The sequence below is a fragment of the Ranitomeya variabilis genome, chromosome 3, assembly GCF_051348905.1.
Source record: "Ranitomeya variabilis isolate aRanVar5 chromosome 3, aRanVar5.hap1, whole genome shotgun sequence".
Classification (NCBI taxonomy): Eukaryota; Metazoa; Chordata; class Amphibia; order Anura; family Dendrobatidae; genus Ranitomeya; species Ranitomeya variabilis.
In genome coordinates this window covers 165,032,021-165,057,843 of record NC_135234.1, presented here as the reverse complement: position 1 = coordinate 165,057,843, position 25,823 = coordinate 165,032,021, and the positions used below count along the sequence as shown (strand labels likewise).

At 43.7% G+C, this 25,823-nt stretch overlaps 1 protein-coding gene across 3 annotated transcripts in view; it reads right to left on the bottom strand.

The window, feature by feature from the left end:
- Positions 1–25,823, bottom strand: part of LOC143815531 (uncharacterized) — a 176,344-nt gene that overhangs the window by 21,223 nt on the left and 129,298 nt on the right. Inside the window, exon 1 of one of the 3 annotated variants that reach the window (XR_013223766.1) lies at positions 9,022–9,367. The exons of the other annotated variants lie outside the window; for them this stretch is intronic. The gene's annotated coding sequence lies outside the window, so the exon portion shown is untranslated. Of the gene's footprint in view, positions 1–9,021; positions 9,368–25,823 lie in introns of those variants that run through there. 3 annotated transcript variants of the gene reach the window in all.

Here is a 25,823-nt window from a genome sequence, read left to right as displayed (position 1 = left end):
TTCCAATCATGCACACTAGTCAAAGCCCTCATTATCATAGGAAACAGGAACAAAATAAATGCTTTATTATATACCTTATTTTTACAGACAAACGTTATACAGGGCTCATATTTTTATTTTCAATGATTTTTGGAGTCATTATTAGTATTCGCATATTTGCCTTGTATCTGGTTTGTATTTCTTATTAAACAGTCTTCTTCTCTCATACCATACCAGGTCCTATTTTTATTTTTATCTCTATTTTTATATTTATATTTATTTTTAATCCTATTTTTTTCCAATTTTTTTCCATTCTTTTTCCTTAGTTTATTACTTTTTTACTGTTATTTTCATCCCACTAATTTTTTATTTTGTTCCAATTTTTTTTTGTACTCCTTCCTCTCCTCCTTTTTCTTGGTTTTGCCCCCCTGTTTCTAATCCTTTGTTCCTCTCTCTCAGATGTTTGTTCTCTTTTATTTTTTTTCCCTCTCACTGTCTCTTGAGTGCAAAGCCCTCCCCCCCCCTTTTATGCCTATAATGCCCAGCTCATGGTGCCCCGGCCCTCTGTTACTGCAGACCAACACATAGTCATAATCTTATACTATCTCTCGGCATTACCACTATAACACCGGCAACAGCCCCATTGCGCAAGCGCCAGACAACTCTGGTGCCGGGTGCACATCGCGCATGCCCTGGCCGTTCTTTCTCTGCACAGCCACAATGCCGGATCGCTACATGTGCATTTCTGCAAGCCTCCACTTCAGCTCCCAGGAGCTGTGCGCCGGATGTTTGATTACCAGCGCTCTATTTAAAGCGCTACCACTCACCGCATTAGCTGCTGCACCACCAATGAGACGGACACTCTACCCCCTGAACTCAACTTGGAGCTGGTAATATTACTTATTCACAGCATAACGTTGCCTTTTCCTTTACAGATATATTGTCAGTTACTGTATGTTTACCCATGGTCTTTCCTCTCTTCCCTCTAGCCCTTTGGAATTCTCCTCCTGTATATTTTTTTCCCTATTTACTCTCCTGACATAAGGTCAGTACACTGTTATGGCGGCTTGAACAGTTTTACCTGCATGTATCTTCTTCCCAAATAGTGTTCAGTAATAGTGCGTTCTTTTGTATGGTCCCTGCTCTAACCTGCACCTATGGGACTTTTATGTGCTCATGATAGTTTAGGTAAGACCGTGCTATACCTTTCTTGGACTGAAACTAGTCCATATCTAATGTGTAGAGAGCTGTCTGGTATTTTTGTAATTTTTGTATACTTTGACCGGAAATCCTTGGTTTTCTTCTGTTACATGTACATATGTGTATACAGTATATTTCACCTGCCCACCTGTATTTTTACACATGTATATCTGTACAGCACACTTATACTATATATTTGTTTTACAGTGAGGTTTTGAAAAAGACCGTGTCTGGTCGAAACGTTAACCCTGTTGTCCGCAAGCACTTGTTTTCTTTGAAAATTATTTGGTGGTGTCTATGCACGTGAATAAAGCAACAAAACTTTCTACATAAAAACGCAAAGACTTGAGTGCGGCTGTTTGTATCTTATATACAGGGCTCATTAGGCAGGGAACTTGCTCATAAAAAGGTAAATGCTGCTGTTTTGCCAGGTTCCCTTTAATTCCCTCATCCTGGCCCACTTTATTTAATAATGTGCACCATCCTGGCTCCCTAGGTCCCTTGGCCCTGGCTGTGTCCCCTGGCCCTAGCTGTGCCCCCTAGGTCCCTTGGCCCTGGCTGTGCCCACTACATCCCCTATCATATAGGGCAAAGCCTGGGCCACATGTCTACTTTACATTAGCATAATTTTTGAAGCAAAATTTTTTTTGTTAGGAAGTTAGAAGGGTTAAAACTGACCAACGATTTCTCATTTTCCCCCAAAAATTTACAAAACCATTTTTTTAGGGACCACATCACATTTGAAGTGACTTTGACGGGTGTATATGACAGGAAATATCCAAAAGTGATAATATACTAAAAACTGCACCCCTTAGGCCGGCGTCACACTCAGAGTATGAAAATACGGTCCGTATTTTATGGCCGTAATACGCAGAAATGTTGCAAAAATAGTGATCCGTATGTCATCCGTAGGCAGGGTGTGGCAGCGTATTTTGCGCATGGCATCCTCCGTATGTAATCCGTATGGCATCCGTACTGCGATATTTTCTTGCAGGCTTGCAAAACCGACATCTAATGGATTTATGTGCTCAAATGTTCGTTAAAACATATATACAGTATGTATGTATATATATATATATGTCATTGAGACACACATATATATATATATATATGTATACTGTATTTATATTTAATTCAGCGCGAGATATGTGAAAAGCCGGTAATTCAATTGCCGGCTTTTTCTTTCTCCTTCCCAAACCCGACATGATATGAGACATGGTTTACATACAGTAAATCATCTCATATCCCTTTTTTTTGCATATTCCACACTACTAATGTTAGTAGTGTGTATGTGCAAAATTTGGGCGCTGTAGCTTGTAAAATAAAGGGTTAAATGGTGGAAAAAATTGGCGTGGGCTCCCGCGCAATTTTCTCCGCTAGAGTGGTAAAGCCAGTGACTGAGGGCATCTGGAAGATGCGCCTATTCTGGCACTTGGCCACTCTCTTCCCACTCCCGTGTAGCGGTGGGATATGGGGTAATGAAGGGTTAATGTCACCTTGCTATTGTAAGGTGACATTAAGCCAGATTAATAATGGAGAGGCGTCAATTATGACACCTATCCATTATTAATCCAATAGTACGAAATGGTTAATAAAACACACACACATTTAAAAGTATTTTAATGAAATAAAGACACAGGTTGTTGTAATATTTTATTATACTGGTAATCCATCTGAAGACCCTCGTTCTGTAACAAAAGAAAAATAAAAAAACAACAATATCTCATACCTTCCGTCGCTCAGGTCAAGTCCTACGAAGTAAATCCATCTGAAGGGGTTAAATCATTTTACAGCCAGGAGCTGCTAAAGCAGTGCTCGTGCCTGTAAAAACCCCGGGGAATGAATGGAAAGCAGGGTGACCTGTAGTTACCTTGAGTTGCGGTGATGCGCCCTCTGCTGGATGTCCTCCTATGAACTCGAGCGTTGAAACTTGAAACTTCTCCTAAGTATGTGGATACCTCATATCTGGTCGAAAACGACTGTTTGGGCGCATGGCAGAGACTTGGAAAAGACAGAGCGCCGTTTGACTTTTTTAACTCAAAATTTCCTGGAATCATTAGTGGACGCCGTGTCGGAGAGCCTTTGATTTGCCTAAACGGTGGAAACAACTCACCTCATTTTGGAAACTAGACCCATCAAGGAACTAATCTAGTTGTGTGCTGAACACCTTGAACCCCCATGAGCTTCACAGAAGCTTATAGCATTGAGCTGTGAAAATAAAAAAACACTTTTCCCACAAAAATGTTATCTTAGCCCCAATTTAATTAATTTTCAGAAGGGTGGCAGGAGAAATTGCACCATACAATTTGTTGTGCAATGTCTCCTGAGTACACTGATATGCCATATGTACACTGGCGTAGCTAGAGCTTTTGCCGCCCGGGGCTGTTCCCGAGTTTGGCGCCCCCCCCCCATTGCCGTCACTCAACGCAGGGCGCCGCCCCCTCAGCGCTGTTTACCCATGAAATCCGGCGCCTGCGCTGTGTATCGCTGTTTGGTGCAGGCGCAGAGAGCTTTGGCCCTCTGACGTCACAGCCAGGCTTGCAGACTGTGCCTGTGCGGCGAGTGCGGCCACCCACCTTGGTAATCCCAGCCCCGCAGTGTGTTATGCATTATGCAGAGTGCGGGGCTGGGATTCACAAGCCGGGCGGCCGCACAGGCGCAGTGTCCAGCATTGCCCCAGTGTGTCCAGCAATCTGCCCCAGTGTGCCCAGCAATCTGCCCCAGTGTCCAGCATTGCCCCCAGTGTGTCCAGCAATCTGCCCCAGTGTCCAGCATTACCCCCAGTGTGTCCAGCAATCTGCCAACCTGTCAGTCTGTGAAAATCGAACTGCACTCAGAATGCAGTCTGACGATCTCCATTGACTGGTTGACTTGCATGGCCGGCTGCAATCCAAATATCGGATCAAATACAGGCCTGCTGGGATTTTTTTTCTTCTGACAAACTGAGCAATAAAATTGGCCCCTTAGACTAATATTGGTTCTACAGTAGTGCGATCCGATATTTTGTCGGATCGCACTGGGACCAAAAATACTGTTGTCTGAACAAGTTGAATAGGTGGACAAGTTCTAAAATCAGTCTTGTTGGTATGATTTTTTAACGTGACAGAAACCTGACATTTTACCAGGGGTGTGTAGACTTTTTTTTACCAACTGTAGATTTAAATAAGAGACCTAATGCAATCCCTTTAAGTAAAACATAAGTCATAGGTGATAAATGTTGTATTGAGGTAACACATCAGCAAATGCAGTGGAGTCAGCAGTAACAGAATGAGAAATGACACCACTAATATACTGAGTCTAAACACGACTTAAAGCATTTCTTCTGCATCTGTATCACATAAACTGTCCCCATTTTATATTAACATTACCTCATACATTAATGAGCGATTGCTGAGAATGCAGTGAACGATCTATATTAAAATGATAGAGACGATGAAAGATTTTATTAGCGTTTATTTTGAGATGTTAAGGAGATAATATGGGAAAGAAGACTATTTAAATTAAAGATAGTTATGCTGATGGAAATATTAATTTACTGATGTTGTTTTTCATTGTATTATGTATGTAAAATTCCATATTATTAGGGCAGTTCAGGTCATTGATTGTACATTATAAAGGTTTTCCCATGGCATACAGTTTTCACATAGACCACCAATATAGAAGAAACAAAACAGAATTGATATGTAAATCCCCTACAAATATGCAACAGACTTATAGTGTCAGTATCCCATTATGCAGTGTCGCTTGTTTATAGACCAGGTACTTATTATTTTATTATGTTTCCCCATTCTTGTCTCGTAGAGTAACCCACTGCCTAGAAATATCACTTAAAGTGAATCTGTCACCCGACCACACCATTGATTGACAACTTTCTGTGTACACTGTGCATAGGTGGAAAGCTGCCACTCAATGGTGAAGATGGAGGCGAAACAGAGCTCATGAATACGGAGGACTACATGGCTGGTACAGTGAGTACGGAAAGTATTCAGACCCCTTTAAATTTTTCACTCTTTGTTTCATTGCAGCCATTTGGTAAATTCAAAAAAGTTCAGTTTTTTCTCCTTAATGTACACTCTGCACCCCATCTTGACTGAAAAAAACAGAAATTTAGAAATGTTTGCAAATTTATTAAAAAAGAAAAACTGAAATATCACATGGTCATAAGTATTCAGATCCTTTGCTCAGTATTGAGTAGAAGCACTCTTTTGAGCTAGTACAGCCTTGAGTCTTCTTGGGAACGATGCAACAAGTTTTTCACACCTGGATTTGGGGATCCTCTGCCATTCTTCCTTACAGATCCTCTCCAGTTCCTTCAGGTTGGATGGTGAACGTTGGTGGACAGCCATTTTCAGGTCTCTGCAGAGATGCTCAATTGGGTTTAGGTCAGGGCTCTGGCTGGGCCAGTCAAGAATGGTCACAGAGTTGTTCTGAAGCTACTCCTTTGTTATTTTAGCTGTGTGGTTAGGGTCATTGTCTTGTTGGAAGGTGAACCGTCGGCAAAGTCCTAGGTCAAGAGCACTGTGGAAGTGGTATTCATCCAGGATATCGCTGTACTTGGCCGCATTCATGTTTCCTTCAATGACAACCAGTCGTCCTGTCCCAGCAGCTGAAAAACACCGCCATAGTATGATGCTGCCACCACCATGTTTCACTGTTGGGATCGTATTGGGCAGGTGATGAGCAGTGCCAAAAGGTGTATCTCCGTCTCATCAGACCAGAGAATCTTATTTCTTATAGTCTGGGAGTCCTTCATGTGTTTTTTAGCAAACTCTATGCAGGCTTTCATATGTCTTGCACTGAAGAGAGGCTTCCATTGGGCCACTCTGCCATAAAGGCCTGACTGGTGGAGGGCTGCAGTGATAGTTGACTTTGTGGAACTTTCTCCCATCTCCCTACTGAATCTCTGGAGCTCAGCCACAGTGATCTTGGGGTTCTTCTTTACCTCTCTCACCAAGGCTCTTCTCCCACGATTGCTCAGTTTGACTGGATGGCCAGGTCTAGGAAGACTTATGGTGGCCCCAAACTTCCATTTAAGGATTATGGAGGCCACTGTGCTCTTAGGAACTTGAGTACTACAGAAATTCTGTTGTAGCCTTGGCCAGATCTGTGCCTTGCCACAATTATGTCTCTGAGCTCCTTGGCCAGTTCCTTTGACCTCATGATTCTCATTTGGTCTGATATGCACTGTGAGCTGTGAGGTCTTAAATAGACAGGTGTGTGCCTTTCCAAATCAAGTCCTATCAGTTTAATTAAACACAACTGATCTCCAGTGATGGAGAAGAACCATCTCAAGGAGGATCACAAGGAAATGGACAGCATGTGACTTAAATTTGAGTGTCTGAGCAAAGGGTCTGAATACTTATGACCATGTGATGTTTCAGTTTTTCATTTTTATTAAATTTGCAAAAATTTCTACATTTCTGTTTTTTTCAGTCAAGATGGGGCGCAGAGTGTACATTAATGAGAAAAAAAATGAACTTTTTTGAATTTACCAAATGACTGCAATGAAACAAAGGATAAAAAAATGTAAAGGTATTTGAATACTTTCCAAACCCACTGTATACTACTCATCTAGTGATAATCTCTTTGTTGCTTCTGACAAAGACCACAAGTTCAAGAAGGCTACCTCAGAGAGAATTGGCACAATCCACTGCATAAGGCAGATTCAAGAGAAACCCCAACACCCTTTAATCTCTTTACATGTAACTGGCTATGCAGCTGGATCCTGTGGATAGTTACCATGGAATGGCTGCCATCCACAGGCAGGAATGGTCATCAAGAAGGGTCGATGTTAAGAGGTCGCATCAAGGGCAAATTCGGGAGGCAAATAGGTAGTCAGATAAGAGCCAAGTCAGCGCAAGGTGAGAGAGGCTAGTGGTAGCTAAGCACACTACTGGCAGATAGAGTCAGTCTGCTGGGGTTTATATAGAAGGGAGCCCTGCTCATGGATCTCAGCAGTGAGATAATTACCTACTAGCTGACTGCAGCAAAACACAAGTTGGAAACAAAGGGGAAGCAGTCTTAAGGTACCGTCACATTAAGCGACGCTGCAGCAATATAGACAACGATGCCGATCGCTGCAGCGTCGCTGTTTCGTCGTTGTGTGGTCGCTGGAGAGCTGTCACACAGACAGCTCTCCAGCGACCAACGATGCCGAAGTCCCCAGGTAACCAGGGTAAACATCAGGTTACTAAGCGCAGGGCCACGCTTAGTAACCCGATGTTTATCCTGGTTACCAGTGTAAATGTAAAAAAAAACAAAAACTACATACTTACATTCCGGTGTCTGTCACGTCCCCTGGCATCCGCTTCCCTGTACTGTGTAAGCCCCGGCCGTAAAGCAGAGCGGTGACGTCACCGCTGTGCTCTGCTTTACGGCCGGCCGGCGCTGACACAGTGCAGGGAAGCGGACGCCGGGGGACGCGACAGACACCGGAATGTAAGTATGTAGTGTTTTGGTTTTTTTACATTTACACTGGTAACCAGGGTAAACATCGGGTTACTAAGCGCGGCACTGCGCTTAGTAACCCGATGTTTACCCTGGTTACCAGTGAAGACATCGCTGAATCAGTGTCACACACGCCGACTCAGCGATGTCAGCAGGTGAGCCAGCGACGAAATAAGGTGCTGGCATTCTAGCTCCGACCAACGATGTCACAGCAGGATCCTGATCGCTGCTGCATGTCAAACACAACGATATCGCTATCCAGGACGCTGCAACGTCACGGATCGCTATCGTTGTTAAGTTGTTCAGTGTGAAGGTACCTTTAGCAATTTGAAACCTAAACATCCACATGCTGCAGGGCAGGGGTTTCAGCAGCATGTTCCAACATGGATATTAAACTCCTGCTGAAAAACAGTGATTTCATCAAAACTATAGGAAGTGGCCTAGAAAGTGACACATCGCTAGAATCAAAACCTTCTTGGCTATCTCATACATAGATTTAAATTTCAACTATTTTGCATATGATTAGTTGTGCAGATTATTTTATGTCACTGCATTGTTACTGTTTTGCTGCTGGTGGTGGTTTTCTTCCTTTGTACTACAAATTATAACCAGTTCTTACATTTCCTAATAGATCAATGTGTTAATAGGTTGATTTCCAAGCAAAAGGTCAATGGTTTGAATCAAGGAGCAGCCATGAATAAGATTTCCCAAGAAAAGAAAACCAGCATCTTTCAGTTGATCGATAGTGGTCTCTTGACAAGAAAAGTGCCAAACTGCATCATGTGAGTGCCATAACAGTTGGAAAAATATGAATTGAAGTCCATCCATCCATTCAAAAGCCAAGAGGTGGACATCCAGGCAAAATATTGAAGTCAACAAGTAGGCTGATCACAAGGTTTATCAATTCTGGTGTGACAAACACAGCAATAGAGGTGGCTGGTATGCTGAGCTATATGTATCCTACAAGCCAAGTTACTCCATACACTAGAGTACTATTGGTATGAAAACAGAAAAATAGTGGTCCAGCAGGACAACGACCTGAAAGCATTTGTCGAGATTAGTAAATAAATGGTTCATTGACAGTGAAGTAGAGGTGCTAAAATGTCCTCCACAGTCCCCAGACCTCCGCCTAATCAAATACTTGTGAGTAGAGTTGAAGGAAAAGCTGTATACAAGTGAGTCGATCAGAATGCCCCAATTTTATGAATGTGTGGAAGAGACCTGGGATCAAGTTTCAGTCAAGACATGCTTGAATCTGATAGAGAGCACGCCCAGGATTCAGGCAGTGTTGAAAACTAAAGGAAGATTTACAAAATACTAACACAATAATTAAATATTAGATTTTAGATGTTGTAAAAAAAATATTAATAGAATAACAAACTATGCTTTACTTACATTCTTCGGGTCCACCCCTGAGTCTCTGCTGCACTTCCTGATGTCTGACATTGGCTGCACAGCTAATGTCACATTGACAGTGCGGAGGCCAATCAGTGACCTAAGTGGATCTGAAGGAGTCCATTCCATCTTCCCAGGTAGAGTCATGCTTTATAGAAATATCTGAAGCTGTCATGCTTGGGTCGGGAGACCCGTGGCCAGTCTGTTCACTGCGGTCCGTGATCGGACCGAGTTCCACGGACGTCTGCATGAGCTCATAGAGTTTAGGAAGACAAGTTATAAAAGTTACTCCAGTGATCCAGATGGTAACCATATGAAAACTGTAACTGCCTTAAAGGGCTATGCACTATGCTTGTGTGCATCACTGAAATGTAACTGTTATGCTTGAGTGTATCTGGTATTTCCTGCAGGGCCAACCTCATCCTGTATAACACATTTGCTGTCTTGTTGAAGCTGGCTGACAAACTGATATCTATGGGAGACCATCGAACTTCACTCAACAGAAGATATTGCGGAAGAGAAGGATCGAGTAGTTTATATTTATACACCCGACATTTATGTTTTGAGGGAAGATAAGATGCCTCTTGGGAGGTCTGGAGGAGAACAAAGTTGTCTGTTAGTGTCTTACTCCCCTCCTTCCATTAAAATCATGTGAAAATTTGAATGATCTGAATGTTTTTGTGGTAGGGATAAGTTTGCAGAGATAGCTCTCTGTCAAATGAACATTCAGGTGTATAGGCAACATCATAGGGAAATGCACCCCCAAGACGTTGCGTAGTAGCTCTGTGGTGTAGGGGAAAATCATGTTCTGGTTAAAAAAAACCTGTATTTTGATCAAATGATCATTTTGTATGAAAGATGTATTCTAAACATTATTTATCCAATTTGGCTTTAGATCCACTTTAATTAAAACAAGTGAACTAGTAAAAACCATCTGCAGTCATCATTGTTTCTTCTAAAATAAGAGGACCAAAACAAACACCCTGCAGATAAAATAACTGGATTGATATCAAAGTGTTTACTTTTCTTGCCAAAAATGATGTGTTTCACTAGAGTGACTTGTTCATCCAACACTCTATGACTTATTGCCAGAATGTAATTGTTAAATATGCTCGATCAGTAACTTTTCATGTACAAGATGTTTATCTGAAACCATCACAACAAGATAAATATCTGCAAATTATATTAGTGATGTCCAGAGATGAAAATTTGTGTGATTCCTTATATGATGCAAACACATTGGTCTATGGTAAAAGTATTTCAAGAGAACCTGTCAGCAGGATTTAGTACTATAGGTAAAGGTATGACCATAATGGCACTATTACACTGATTAAATTGAAACCTTTTTGTGAAGGAATTCGATCAGTGGTTATTTTTAATCATGGATTTAAGTTTTCTTCTGATAACATCTTCTGGGCATCGGGGCAGGCCTGAGTGGGGTGGATCTTCTTCTGCTCCAGCCCTTCCACCTGCTTCCAGTGTAGAAATTTCACTCCACCACCATTAGGCCGGGGTCACACTAGCGTATTGCATCCGATGTGAGAGCATTGGATGTGATATGCTAATGACCCTCGGCTCCTGCTGTGCTGCGAGCGGGAGCCGAGTGTCATGCATCTGTGCTCCGAGCCTCTGGCACAGAGCAATTCGGAGCACATCTTCAGAGGAGGCGGAGAAATTACTTTTTCCATCTCCTCCATTGCTGGGGTCAGCGTATATCGCACATCACTCGGATGATATCCGAGTGATGTGCGCTGTCTCACTCGCACCTATAGGCTTATATGGGTGCGAGTGAGACGAGTCTCGGCCGAGTGTCGGTGACAATCGCAGCATGCTGCCATTTTACTCGCACACTGAAAACGGCCGAGGAAAAAACCCGGGATGTGAGCTGCCCCATATAAGAATACTGGTCAGAGTGCTGTGCGATTTTCTATCACATGTCACTCATCCGTATTACGCTGTAGTGTGACCCTGGCCTTATTGTATTGAAAAGTGCATGTGCATTGTGAGTTTCTACGTCTGGCTTTCAATAAAATGGATCCAGAGTCAGTGTATGCGCACATCAATTTAATCAGTGTAATAGTGCAATTATTGCCATATAAATACAGCCGATGGTATTATCCCTAAATTTGCATGTATAGAACTAATAAACGATAAAATGTAACTTTTACTTCATAATATTAAAAGCCAAAAACAAAAATTCACAATAATAGTGCAAGGTGCATAACACAAATAAACATACAAATAACCATATGAATAGCGCTGTAGATCTTTATCAAACAACAATGTAGTACTGGATTTCTGATATTATATCACGTCCTATTCAAAAATAATCAATAGGATCCAACAGCGCAAAAACCCCTATAGTACTGATACCTTATAGTATAGGTGTGTAAACCCACTTTCAATAGCTAATGGGTACCTAAAACTCATAGTACTACTCAGGGATTTTTTTGTGATCCCAGTTCAGCAGCAGGGACCATATACATTTGTACACTGCAGTCCGGGGTACATCAATGAATTCAGATTTGCCAAAATTGCATAGTATTCAGTCTACCCGAGACTGTTCAACAACCTTATTAGGCCCACTTAAGAATCCATCAATTCTGGCTGGTTATGCAAAACTTATATTAAAGAACGATCTCACCCGCTTCAGACCATAATACACCGTATCTTTAAGTTGTACTGGTGGTGGTGGATGTCCTCCCCTACTGTCCCGACGCGTTTCGTTTTAAACTCTTCAGGGGATATCATTGGGGTGCTTTAAACTGCCCGTCCAGCCGACGCTGCCCTCCATGCACCATATCTTTACTTCATAGCACTAAATCCTGTTGACAGGTTCTCTTTAAATGTTTTCTGTTCTTTCAACAAACTGTTATAAGGGTCTGTCAGTGATTGCCTGCAGTTCAAAAATCACTACCACAGATAGTCAGGCTAGGCAAAGCCTATCAGGTTCCAGGGGAGCTCTGGCCTTCATCCTTCAATCCCTGTACATGGATGTGGTCTTACACAGGGGCTGGGTTGAGCACTCGGAGTAGTCGCTGGCTGGTGGTGCAACTGACATGAGTGGTTAGGTCACCGGGTCAGAACTAGTAGAGCCTTCAAGGTATAAAATTGAAAGACACAGCAATAGTCAGGAAATGTCGAAAGTCAGCACAGGAATAACACAGGTTGAACAATGGCAAAACAAGCTGCAGTTAACCAGAGGTAATATTCACTATAACTGACTCTCAGGAGTATAAGTAGGGAGCAGCCCTGCTAGCAAATTTAGCTAGCCAAAAATGAACCCTCAACTTCTGGCTGTACAGAACCACAAGTCTCAGTACTAATGCCGGGTGCAATGTTATTGCCCTGCATTGCATGATGACTAAAGCGGAAATAGAGGTACAACAATCACAGGAAGTTAGATAGCTATAATAAAATTAACATATCACATAATGCAAGCAGCGAATAACAATAAGGCCGGCGTCACACATGCGTGTTTTACGGACGTAAGAGCGCAAAAACTACGTCCGTAAAACTCGCATTACATACGGCACAATGATTCTCATTGGGTCTAGTCCTATCAGCCGTATATTACGGATCCGTAATATACGGCGTTCTATGGTCGTACAAAATCGCAGCATGCTGCGTTTGTCAGCGTATTGCGCAAGAAAATCGCCAATGAAAGTCTATGGGGGCGAGAAAAATACGGATTCCACACGGACCAGCAGTGTGACTTGCGAGAAATACGCAGCGGTGTTAGTGAAAAGTCGGTAATTCAATTGCCGGCTTTTCATTTCTCCTGCCTAAACCCGACAGGATATGAGACATGGTTTACATACAGTAAACCATCTCATATCCCCTTTTTTTTTTGCATATTCCACACTACTAATGTTAGTAGTGTGTATGTGCAAAATTTCAGCGCTGTAGCTGCTAAAATAAAGGGTTAAATGGCGGAAAAAATTGGCGTGGGCTCCCGCGCAATTTTCTCCGCCAGAGTAGTAAAGCCAGTGACTGAGGGCAGATATTAATAGCCAGGAGAGGGTCCATGGTTATTGCCCCCCCCCCCGTGGCTAAAAACATCTGCCCCCAGCCACCCCAGAAAAGGCACATCTGGAAGATGCGCCTATTCTGGCACTTGGCCACTCTCTTCCCACTCCCTGTAGCGGTGGGATATGGGGTAATGAAGGGTTAATGCCACCTTGCTATTGTAAGGTGACATTAAGCCAGATTAATAATGGAGAGGCATCAATTATGACACCTATCCATTATTAATCCAATTGTTTGAAAGGGTTAAAAAACACACACACACATGATTTAAAAGTATTTTAATGAAATAAACACAGCGGTTGTTTTAATATTTTATTGCTCTCTCAATCCATTTGCAGACCCTCACTTGGCAAAACAATAAACGCACAAGATACATACCCTCTGTTGAACCGTCACGTCCCACGAGGTAATCCATCTGAAGGGGTTAAAATAATTTACAAGCAGGAGCCCTGCAAATGCAGCTGTGCTCGTGCTTGTAATTCCCCGGCGAATGAAGGAAATGTAGGTCATTGACCTACATTTCCTTCAGTCGCGGTGATGCGCCCCCTGGTGGATGTCTGTTGTGGATTCTGTTTTTGGGCTCCCTCTGGTGGTTACTGCTGGTACTGGGTGACTTTGGTGGGTTGCGGTCTCTGGTTTCCACCTGTCCATCAGAGGCTGGGTGTTTCCTATTTAACCTGGCTTTCCTGTCATTCCCTTGCCGGCTATCAATGTATCAGTGTGTCTCTGTTACCTTTGCTACCTGCTCCTAGGCCTTCAAGACAAGCTAAGTCTGTATTTCCCTGTTTCATGTTTGCTTTCATGTTTTTAGTCCAGCTTGCAGATATGTAATTCTCTGCTGCTGGTTGCTCTAGTGGGCTGAAATTACCACTCATGTACCATGAGTTGGCACATGAGTTCAAGTAATTTCAGGATGGTATTTGAAGGGTTTTAAGCTGACCGCGCAGTTCACCTTTTGTATCCTCTGCTATCTAGCTTAAGCGGGCCTCATTTTGCTGAATCTGTTTTCATAACTACGTTTGTGCCTTCCTCTCATTTCACCGTCATTATATGTGGGGGGCTGCTATTTCTGTGGGAATATTTCTCTGGAGGCAAGATAGGTCTGTGATTCTTCTGATAGGGGTAGCTAGATCTCCGGCTGGCGCGAGACGTCTAGAGTCCCCCCAGGAACGTTCCCCGGCTGCTGTTAGTTGAGTGTTGAGGTTCAGGATCGCGGTCAGCTCAGGTTCCATCACCCTAGAGCTCGTCCTGTTTTTGCCCGTGTTATGTGTTTAATTCCCTGCCATTAGGAACATGACAGATGTCCTCATATGACCTGGAGCGTGGGAAAAAGTTCCCAGGCTGCAGTTCATGAGAACATCCAGCAGGGGCGCATCACCGCGACTGAATGTAAGTATAGATCACTCTGCTTTCCTTTCAGCACCCGGGGATTACAGGCACGAGCGAGTGGTTTAGCGCAGCTCATGCCTGTAATATTAGTTAACCCCTTCAGATGGATTACCGCGTGGGACGTGATAGGACATCAGAAGGTATGTATATTGTGTGTTTATTATTTTGCCAAGCGAGGGTGTTCCTGATGGATTGAGAGAGCAATAAAATACTAAAACAACCTGTTTGTTTCTTTCATTAAAATACTTTTAAATCGTGTGTGTGTGTGTTTTTTAACCCTTTCAGACAAATGGATTAATAATGGATAGGTGTCATAATTGACGCCTCTCCATTATTAATCTGGCTTAATGTCACCTTACAATAGCAAGGTGGCATTAACCCTTTATTACCCCATATCCCACCGCTACAGGGAGTGGGAAGGGAGTGGGAAGAGAGTGGCCAAGTGCCAGAATAGGCGCGTCTTCCAGATGTGCCTTTTCTGGGGTGGCTGGGGGCAGATGTTTTTAGCCATGGGGGGGCCAATAACCATGGACCCTCTCCTGGCTATTAATATCTGCCCTCAGTCACTGACTTTACCACTCTGGCGGAGCCCACGCCAATTTTTTCTGCCATTTAACCCTTTATTTTAGCAGCTACAGCGCTGAAATTTTGCATACACACAATACTAACATTAGTAGTGTGGAATATGCCAAAAAAATGGGGATATGAGATGGTTTACTGTATGTAAACCATGTCTCATATCCTGTCGGGTTTGTGCAGGAGAAATGAGAAGCCGGCAATTGAATTACCGGCTTTTCACAGATATCGCGCTGAATTAAATATAAATACAGAATATATATATATGTGTCTCAATGACATATATATATATATATATATATATATATATATATATATATATATACTGTATATATGTTTTCCCGAACATTTGAGCACATAAATCCATTAGATGTCGGTTTTGCAAGCCTGCGAGAAAATCTCGCAGTACGGATGCCATACGGATTACATATGGAGGATGCCATGCGCAAAATACGCTGACACACCCTGACTACGGATCAATATTTTGGGAACATTTCTCCGTATTACGGCCGTAGTACGGACATATAATACGTTCCGTATTGTCTTACGCCAAGTGTGACGCCGGCCTAAGGTTCACATCACAGTGATTAAATTATTTACGGGGATTGGTAAGAGGCGTAAAAAATGTTGTGATTGATATTTTAAGTATTATAATAATTAATATGAAATAATATAATAATTCTATTAAATCTATAAAATAGTAATAGAAATGTAATACTGAAGCCGTGTTCACATGTAGTGTAAATGCTGCATTTTTTTCTAGTTTTTTTCTGCAGATAGCCTCACCACAATGCAATAACAATCTTCTCTGATTATTGCATGTTTCCATTTCTTTTATGGGTGTTCCCCATATTTAATGTGCTTTTTTTTAACAGATTTGAACTTGCGTTTTTAATGCTTTTTTAATACTACAGCTTTGATTCCGCGTTTAAAAATACAGTGTTTATTTTCTTCATGCATTTTTTTCAGAAGAAGCCTATAATAAAAAAAGCACCAAAACAGCAGAGTTCAGCAGGGATTTCATGGAAAATCACATCTACTTTGTGTAGACATTAGATTGTGTTCACATGTAGCGTAAATGCTGTGTTTTTTTCTGCTTTTTTGCACAGAAATGCTGCTGTGTTTAAGCGTCCAAGCAAAGTGGATGTGTTCTAAAGATGCTGCTGAACTTTGGTGCATTTTTTTTCTCTGGAGTCTTTTAAGTGCAGTTTTAAAAAACACACGTAAAAGATTGCAGCTACTTTTTTAAGTGCATAATCAAGGCTATTCTGTAATATAAAAAGCACAAAAAAATGTAGCTTCACATCTGCACTAAAAACGCATCAAATAATGGGGAAAAGGCCTTAACCCTTTCAGCCCGGGACATTTTCTATTTTTTCGTTTCTGATTTTTGCTTCCCTTCTTCCCAAAGCCATTTCATTTTTTTCTCATCAATATGGCCATGTGAGAGCTTGTTTTCTGTGGGACAAGTTTTACTTTTGAGCGACACCATTGGTTTTACCATATAGTGTACTGGAAATTGAAGAAAAAATCCCAAAAAAATGCAATTCCACAGTTTTTTTTTTTTTCCTTTACCATGTGCACTAAATGCTAAAAATGACCTGCCATTGTGATTTTCCAGGTCATTACGAGCTTTTAGATATCAAACATGTCTAGGTTCTTTTTTATTTAAGTGGTAAAAAAAAATCCAAAGTTTGTTAAAAAAAAAATGCGTCATTTTACGAGACCTGAAGCGTCTCCATTTTTCTGGATCTGGGGCTGGGTAAAAATTTATTTCTTTGCAGGCCGAGCTGACGTTTTTATTGATACCATTTTGGGGTAGATACGATGTTTTGATCATCTGTTATTGCATTTTAATGCAATGTTGCAACGACCAAAAAACAGAATTCTGGCGTTTTGATTTTTTTCTTGTTACACCGTTTACCAATCGGATTAATTCTTTTACATATTGATAAATCAGGCAATTCTGAATTCGGCGATACCAAATATGTGTATTTATTTATTTATTTATTTTTTATTATGTTACTTTGAATAGGGGGTGATTTAAACGTTTATTTTTTTAATTTTTTAAATATTTTTTAAAACTTTTTTTTTACTTTTTATTGGCTTCAATAGTCTCCATGGGAGACTAGAAGCTGCGATCATCTGATTGCTTGTGCTACACACAGCAGGGCGACCCGCGATCATGTGACACGGGTGCTGATTGGTGGGATTAGTGACGCACTTCCGGCTCGATCATGTTAAATGCCGTTGTCCGATTGTGCTGGTGACACTATGCCAGTCTCCATACTTCCAGTTTAGCTCTGATGGGAATGTGAAGGTAGGAACCAATTGCTGTCCAAAGCTGAAAATAGCGCATATACAAGTTTTGACTAGAGATGAGTGAATATTTCAATGTTCAGTTCGGATTACTATTGGCAAATTTGCAATATTCGACGATTAATTTGACGAATATTCGCCGAACGCTATGTCAATGGGAGGCAAAAACAAATGCATTCACAACACCTTATAATGGCCCCAAATGCTGCCAAAACACACCAAATGAGGGACAGACACCAGGAAATTGGCCTCAATTCACCCACAGTACAAATTGTAGCATGGTGCTGCAGCAATCAGCCAGGCATGAGGTATCGGGGTCTGGGACAGCATTTACAGCTTTCAATTGAACTTCACAGTAAGATGAGCTGGAGGAGGGATCGGTGTAGGCCTCCTTTGCTTCGAGCCCTGATGCCATATGCAACACCTCTACTTGATTTCATGCTGAACCAAACTCAGGTGGCACAAATATCAGTTTCGTAGACTACCATTGTCAGAAATATTTAAGGATATTAAATGGGTAGTTGAATCCAAGGAAGTGGAGGCCTGACAATCTCAGAGGCCTACTGCTACAGGCAATACGAATGAAGGAGACCCAACCAGGAGTCTACACATTATAAAAAAATGTGGCAGACACTACCAGAGTGGCATCAATTTCACCAAAGTAGAAAAAGTATAATAGGGACCGAGAGGTCTTCCACTACACGTAATCCAGAAGATGGACACCCAACCAGGAGTGTTCACATTTAAACAAATGAGGGCCTCACATCACAGAAGCGGTACCAATTTCACACGAGTAGAAATAGTATAATAGGGACCAACAGGTCTTCCACTACACCCAATCCAGCAGATGGATACCCAACCAGGAGTGTTCACATTTCCAAAAATTATTGGCAGACAATACCAAAGTGGCAGCAATTTCATGAGAGTAGAAATAGTACAATAGGGACTGACAAGTCTTTCACTACACCCAATCCTGCAGAGGAACACCCAACCAGGAGTGTTCATGTGGTACCCCAGGAGTCCGGTTGCCACAGTGGCATTGCCTCCCTCACAGGGGGTGATGTCATGCCTGGAAGCAAGAGGGGTCCCCTTTCCAGGTAATTTCAGCATGCAATACCTTTCCAGACTCCAGACCTGAAGTGGGAGCTCTAACACCTGTTTTAGGGGAGCTTCCCTATACATTCTGGCTGGAGGCAGGGTTAGTGAGTTAGTCTTAGTGTGTGAGTCTGAGAGGAAGGAAGAGGAGGCAAGTGAGGAGAACCTGAGGGATTGGAGCTGCGACTGAGCTCACCCCAGGACTGAGCGCCAAAGACCGGACAGCGGAGTCCGTGGTTGTGTGGGAACTGCAGGCCGAGCAACTAAATCCATAGGGCAGCAGATTGCAAGTCTCCTGGTCCCAGCTGACACCCAGAGGCACAGCAGCATACTAGAGTCCGGAGTCACCACGAGGGAGTGACACCTGGAACAGTAGCAAGCTGACTGCCATATGGGTAGTGTTTCACTTAGTGGACAGACTGAGAGAGGGACTTGAGGAGAACTAAAAGTACCAATCACCCAGAGTACAGCGCAGCAGGGAGGCCTCCAACCCCACCTGGCTCTGAATTGCTTCCAGGCTGCCCAGATCTCTATCATCAGCTGTGACTTGTGCCCCAGACTGCACCTTCAACCAGAAATAAAGGTAAAGAAACTACAGTCCTTGTGCCCTCCACTCATTTCCTGCACCCTCATTTCTGCATCCCAATGTCTACCATCCCTCATAAACTGTTTTGGTAGCCCTGAGGCCCCGCTCCACCTGTGGGGAGCCAATTCATCTCAGCTGCAACACCATCGGCCCCAGCGGTCCCTTTAAGCAGCGTCGGCCATCTATAGCCGAACACCACAGGTGGTGTCATGTACAATCCCTTATGAACTTCTCCTTTCTTATTTATATTGCACGCTCAGAGCCACGGACTGAGTCACCACTGCTGTGGCCACCCCTTTAAGAGTCGTGCATCCTGGTTCCGAGTACCCCACGGCCCTAGCGGGTGTTGCATTCACATTTAAACAAATGAGGGCCTCACACCATAGAAGTGGCATAAATTTCACAAAAAGTAGAAATAGTATAATAGGGACCGAGAGGTCTTCCACTACACCCATTCCAGCAGATTTACACCCAACCAGGAGTGTTCATATTTCCAAAAATTATTGGCAGACAATACCAAAGTGGCATCAATTTCACCACATTAGAAATAGTATAAAAGGGACTGACAGGTCTTCCACTACACTCAATCCTGAAGATGGACACCCAAACTGCAGTTTTCATAGTTTAACCCCTTCCCGACCCATGACGCCCATGTGGCGTCATGGAATGATCGCATCCCTGCAGATCGGGTGAAAGGGTTAATTCCTATTTTACCCGATCTGCAGGGAGAGGGGGAGTTGTACTTCAGCCTAGGGGGGGGGGTGGCTTTGCCCCCACGTGGCTACGATCGCTCTGATTGGCTGTTGAAAGTGCAACAGCCAATCAGAGCAATTTGCAATATTTCACCTATGAAAATGGTGAAATATTGCAATCCAGCCATGGCCGATGCTGCAATAGCATCTGCCATGGCTGGAAATCATGTTCTGGCCCCCCCCACCGCCCCCAATCTCCTCCCCAGTCCTCCGTTCTGTCCGGTACCCCCCTCCGTCCCCCTGTTCGCTCCCCCGTGCTCCTGTCCGCTCCCCCGTGCTCCTGTCCGCTCCCCCCGTCCTCCGATCCCCCCCCCTGTGCTCCGATCCACCCCCCCACCACCCCCTCATACTTACCGATCCTCCGGAAGTCGGTCCGTCTTCTCCCTGGGCGCCGCCATCTTCCGGCTGGCAGATTCGTTACAAGTACATTTTGATCGCTGTGGTAGGTTCCGCAGCAGGTTCCGCAGGTTCCGTGGATCCGCAGCGGATCGGCCGCGGATCCGCCGCGGATCCGCAGCGGATCGGCAGCGGATCGGCCGCGGATCCGCAGCGGATCGGCCGCGGATCCGCAGCGGATTGGCCGCTGCGAATTCGAAGCAGTTTTCCATCAGGTTTACAGTACCATGTACACCTAAGGAAAACCAAATCCGCTGTGCCCATGGTGCGGAAAATTCCGTGCAGAAACGCTGCATTGTATTTTCCGCAGCATGTCAATTCTTTGTGCGGATTCCGCAGCGTTTTACACCTGTTCCTCAATAGGAATCCGCAGGTGAAATCCGCACAAAAAAAACACTGGAAATCTGCTGTAAATCCGCAGGCAAAACGCAGTGCCTTTTACCTGCAGATTTTTCAAAAATCGTGCGGAAAAATCTCACAAGAATCCGCAACGTGGGCACATAGCCTTAGGGTTAGGGTTGGAATTAGAGTTAGGGTTGGAATTAGGGCTAGGGTTTGAAATAGGGTTAAGATTAGGCTTGTGGTTAGGGTTACGGATAGGGTTAGGGGTGTGTTGGGGTTACAGTTGTGGTTAGGGTTGGGATTAGGGTTACGGTTGGGATTAGGGTTAGGATTAGGGTTGGAATTAGGGTTACGGTTGTGTTGCGGTTAGGGTTGTGGTTAGGGGTGTGTTGGGGTTAGGGTTGTGATTAGGGTTATGGCTACAGTTGGGATTAGGATTAGGGGTGTGTTGGGGTTAGTGTTGAAGTTAGAATTGAGGGGTTTCCACTGTTTAGGCACATCAGGGGTCTCCAAACGCAACATGGCGCCACCAATGATTCCAGCCAATCTTGCGTTCAAAAAGTCAAATGGTGCTCCCGCCCTTCCAAGCCCCGACGTGCGCCCAAACAGTGGTTTACCCCCACATTTGGGGTACCAGCGTACTCAGGACAAACTGGGCAACAACTGTTGGGGTCCAATTTCTCCTGTTACCCTTGCAAAAATAAAAAATTACTTGCTAAAACATAATTTTTGAGGAAAGAACAATTATTTATTTTCACGGCTCTGCGTTATAAACTTCTGTGAAGCACTTGGGGGTTGAAAGTGCTCACCACACATCTAGATAAGTTCCTTCGGGGGTCTAGTTTCCAAAATGGGGTCACTTGTGGGGTGTTTCTACTGTTTAGGCACATCAGGGGCTCTGCAAATGCAATGTGACGCCCGCAGACCATTCCATCAAAGTCTTCATTTCAAATGTCACTACTTCCCTTCCGAGCCCTGACGTGTGCCCAAACAGTGGTTTACCCCCACATATGGGGTATCAGCGTACTCACAACAAACTGGGCAACAAATATTGGGGTCCAAATTCTCCTGTTACCCTTGTGAAAATAAAAAATTGCTTGCTAAAACATCTTTTTTGAGGAAAGAAAAATGATTTTTTATTTTCACGGCTCTGCGTTGTAAACTTCTGTGAAGCACTTGGGGGTTGAACGTGCTCACCACACATCTAGATAAGTTCCTTGGGGGGTCTAGTTTCCAAAATGGGGTCACTTGTGGGGGGTTTCTACTGTTTAGGCATATCAGGGGCTCTGCAAACGTAACATGATGCCCGCAGACCATTCCATCAAAGTCTGCATTCCAAAACGTCACTACTTCCCTTCCGAGCCCCGGCATGTGCCCAAACAGTGGTTTACCCCCACATATGGGGTATCAGCGTACTCAGGAGAAACTGGACAACAACTTTTGGGGTCCAATTTCTCCTGTTACTCTTGCAAAAATAAAAAATTCTGGGCTAAAAAAATATTTTTGAGGAAAGGAAACACATTTATTATTTTCACGGCTCTGCGTTATAAACTTCTGTGAAGCACTTGGGGGTTCAAAGTGCTCACCACACATCTAGATAAGTTCCCTTGGGGGTCTAGTTTCCAAAATGGAGTCACTTGTGGGGAGTTCCTACTGTTTAGGCACATCAGGGGCTCTGCAAATGCAACCTGATGCCCGCAGACCATTCCATCAAAGTCTGCATTTCAAAACGTCACTACTTCCCTTCCGAACCCCGACGTGTGCCAAAACAGTGGTTTACCCCCACATATGGGGTATCAGCGTACTCAGGAGAAACTGGTCAACAACTTTTGGGGTCCAATTTCTCCTGTTACCCTTGGGAAAATAAAAAATTGTGGGCTAAAAAATCATTTTTGAGAAAAGAAAAATTATTTCTTATTTTCATGGCTCTGCGTTATAAACTTCTGTGAAGCACTTGGAGGTTCAAAGTGCTCACCACACATCTAGATTAGTTCCTTGGGAGGTCTAGTTTCCAAAATGGGGTCACTTGTGCGGGAGCTCCAAAGTTTAGGCACACAGGGGCTCTCCAAACGCGACATGGTGTCTGCTAATGATTGGAGCTAATTTTCCATTCAAAAAGCCAAATGGCGTGCCTTCCCTTCCGAGCCCTGCCGTGCGCCCAAACAGTGGTTTACCCCCACATATGGGGTATCATCGTACTCAGGACAAACTGGACAACAACATTTGGGGTCCAATTTCTCCTATTACCCTTGAGAAAATAAAAAATTCTGGGCTAAAAATCATTTTTGAGGAAAGAAAAATAATTTTTTTATTTTCACGGCTCTGCGTTATAAACTTCGGTGAAGCACCTGGGGGTTATAAGTGCTCACTATGCATCTAGATAAGTTCCTTGGGGGGTCTAGTTTCCAAAATGGGGTCACTTGTAGGGGAGCTCCAATGTTTAGGCACACAGGGGCTCTCCAAACGCGACATGGTGTCCGCTAACGATTGGAGCTAATTTTCCATTCAAAAAGTCAAATGGCACGCCTCCCCTTCCGAGCCTTGCCGTGCACCCAAACAGTGGTTTACCCCCACATATGAGGTATCGGCATACTCAGGAGAAATTGCCCAACAAAATTTAGGTTCCATTTTATCCTGTTGCCCATGTGAAAATGAAAAAATTGAGGCTAAAATAATTTTTTTGTGAAAAAAAAGTACTTTTTCATTTTTACGGATCAATTTGTGAAGCACCTGGGGGTTTAAAGTGCTCACTATGCTTCTAGATAAGTTCCTTGGGGGGTCTAGTTTCCAAAATGTGGTCACTTGTGGGGGAGCTCCAATGTTTAGGCACATGGGGGCTCTCCAAACGCGACATGGTGTCCGCTAAAGATTGGAGCCAATTTTTCATTCAAAAAGTCAAATGGCGCTCCTTCCCTTCCGAGCCCTGCCGTGCGCCCAAACAGTGGTTTACCCCCACATATGAGGTATCAGCGTACTCAGGACAAATTGGACAACAACGTTCGTGGTCCAGTTTCTCCTTTTACCCTTGGGAAAATAAAAAATTGTTGCTAAAAGATCATTTTTGTGACTAAAAAGTTAAATGTTCATTTTTTACTTCCATGTTGCTTCTGCTGCTGTGAAACACCTGAAGGGTTAATAAACTTCTTGAATGTGGTTTTGAGCACCTTGAGGGGTGCAGTTTTTAGAATGGTGTCACTTTTGGGTATTTTCAGCCATATAGAACCCTCAAACTGACTTCAAATGTGAGGTGGTCCCTAAAAAAAAATGGTTTTGTAAATTTTGTTGTAAAAATGAGAAATCACTGGTCAAATTTTAACCCTTATAACTTCCTAGCAAAAAAAAAAATTGTTTCCAAAATTGTGCTGATGTAAAGTAGACATGTGGGAAATGTTATTTATTAACTATTTTGTGTCACATAACTCTCTGGTTTAACAGAATAAAAATTCAAAATGTGAAAATTGCGAAATTTTCAAAATTTTTGCCAAATTTCCGTTTTTTTCACAAATAAACTCAGAAATTATCGACCTAAATTTACCACTAACATGAAGCCCAATATGTCACGAAAAAACAATCTCAGAATCGCTAGGATCCGTTGAAGCGTTCCTGAGTTATTACCTCATAAAGGGACACTGGTCAGAATTGCAAAAAACGGCAAGGTCATGAAGGGGTTAAAAAATGAGGGCCTGACACCACCGAAGTGGAATAAATGTTACGAGAATAGAAATACTATATTTGGTACCAACATGTCTTCCACTACAGCTAACCTAGCAGATATAGACCAATCATGACAGTTCATATTTCCACAAATTTGTGCAAACATCATCAGCAGCAACCACAGCATTCACAGAAGCCACACTAAAGATATCACAGAGTACAGTTATGTGACATTAATGCATCATACTAAACAATGCAATATCACCTAGTCTGTACAGTCTGTGATTGGGGTGCAAAAGTCCTTGGAGATCCATGACTTGAAAGCGGTCTACACTTTCAGGGGACAGCCAGCTACGCTTATCCGTCAGGAGTACACAACCAGCAGCGCTGAATACACATTCTGAGAGAATGCTGGCTGCCAGGCACGATAAAACCTCCTAGGTGTGTAAGGCAAGCTCAGGCCACTCTTCCATTTTGGATGACCAAAATATTCAGTTCTAGATACTCCTGCACCATCCTCTCCATTTGTTCACCACGTGTATGGAGCGGCCCCCAAATGCAGGGCAGTGGGGTACTCGGTACCGGGTCCCTCGGTCTCGGTTCTAGGGGTGTCACGGTGGCCCGACCCGGTCCGTGGCCCTGCTAATGGGCACCCAAATAAAGGTGTAGGTGAGAGTTTGTCAAGTGTTCGTGACGCCACCTGTGGTATTCGGTCAGGGTGACCGACGCTGCTAGGGGTCCGCTGGGGTGATGGAATGGCAGCTAGATGTTGTAACTTCCCACAGGTGAAGTATGTCTCCAGGGCTTCCCATGATGAGTAGATGGTAATGGTGTAGGTCGCAGTAAATGATGAGGACACAGGGTTGCAGTCTCTTTACCTTTTTACTGAAGGCTTCGGCATCCACAATCCAGAGCACTGCTAACATGGCTGGCTGACACCGGCCGGTCCGAAGGCACATCCAGAGTTCCCTTTGCAGGTGGAAATCAGTAGCCTTCCTACTAGCGCCTGGGTGTTGTAGTACTTCCCTGTTGAGCACCACGGGATAGTCCTCACAACTGTCATGTATGTTTCTGTTCTCTCTCTCTGTCCCCCAGATGGTATGGATAGGACGCACCCATATGACGGGGTAGGCCTGGAGGTATTTTATAGGGACCCTAGAGACGCCCCTCTCCCAAAATTGCCTCCGTTGTCTTCATTAGGTGTAAAGGTGAGACAGCCAACCTAGAGTTAACTGCCCTGCCGTAGTTCAAAGTAATGCGTAGAGCCTATTACTTCCTCGGCGTTCCGGCCGCCGGCTACGCACCTCAGAAGGATGTTGCCGATCTTGGGGCATGACTCCTATTGGTTCTATCTCCTTTGAGCTGTGATCTCGTTTCTCACTTCTCCACAATATACTTCACTTCGTGTCCTTTCTTAGGATGCCGCCGCAATGAGGTGCAGGCACAGCTCCGTAACGATCTGTCTCGTGCTAGGCCACTGTCAGGATCCCACCCCTGACAGGGACCTCCCTGAGTCTTCCCAAGCAACTCTCTCTCTCACTAGATGTTACCTGGGCAAAGCCCAGTCAGCTTCTCTCTAACTTCCTATCCGACTCCCAGTTTTACCAGAGTGTGAGGAGTGGCCTAATACATAGAACCTTTTGCTCCCCCTGGTGGCCGGAGTG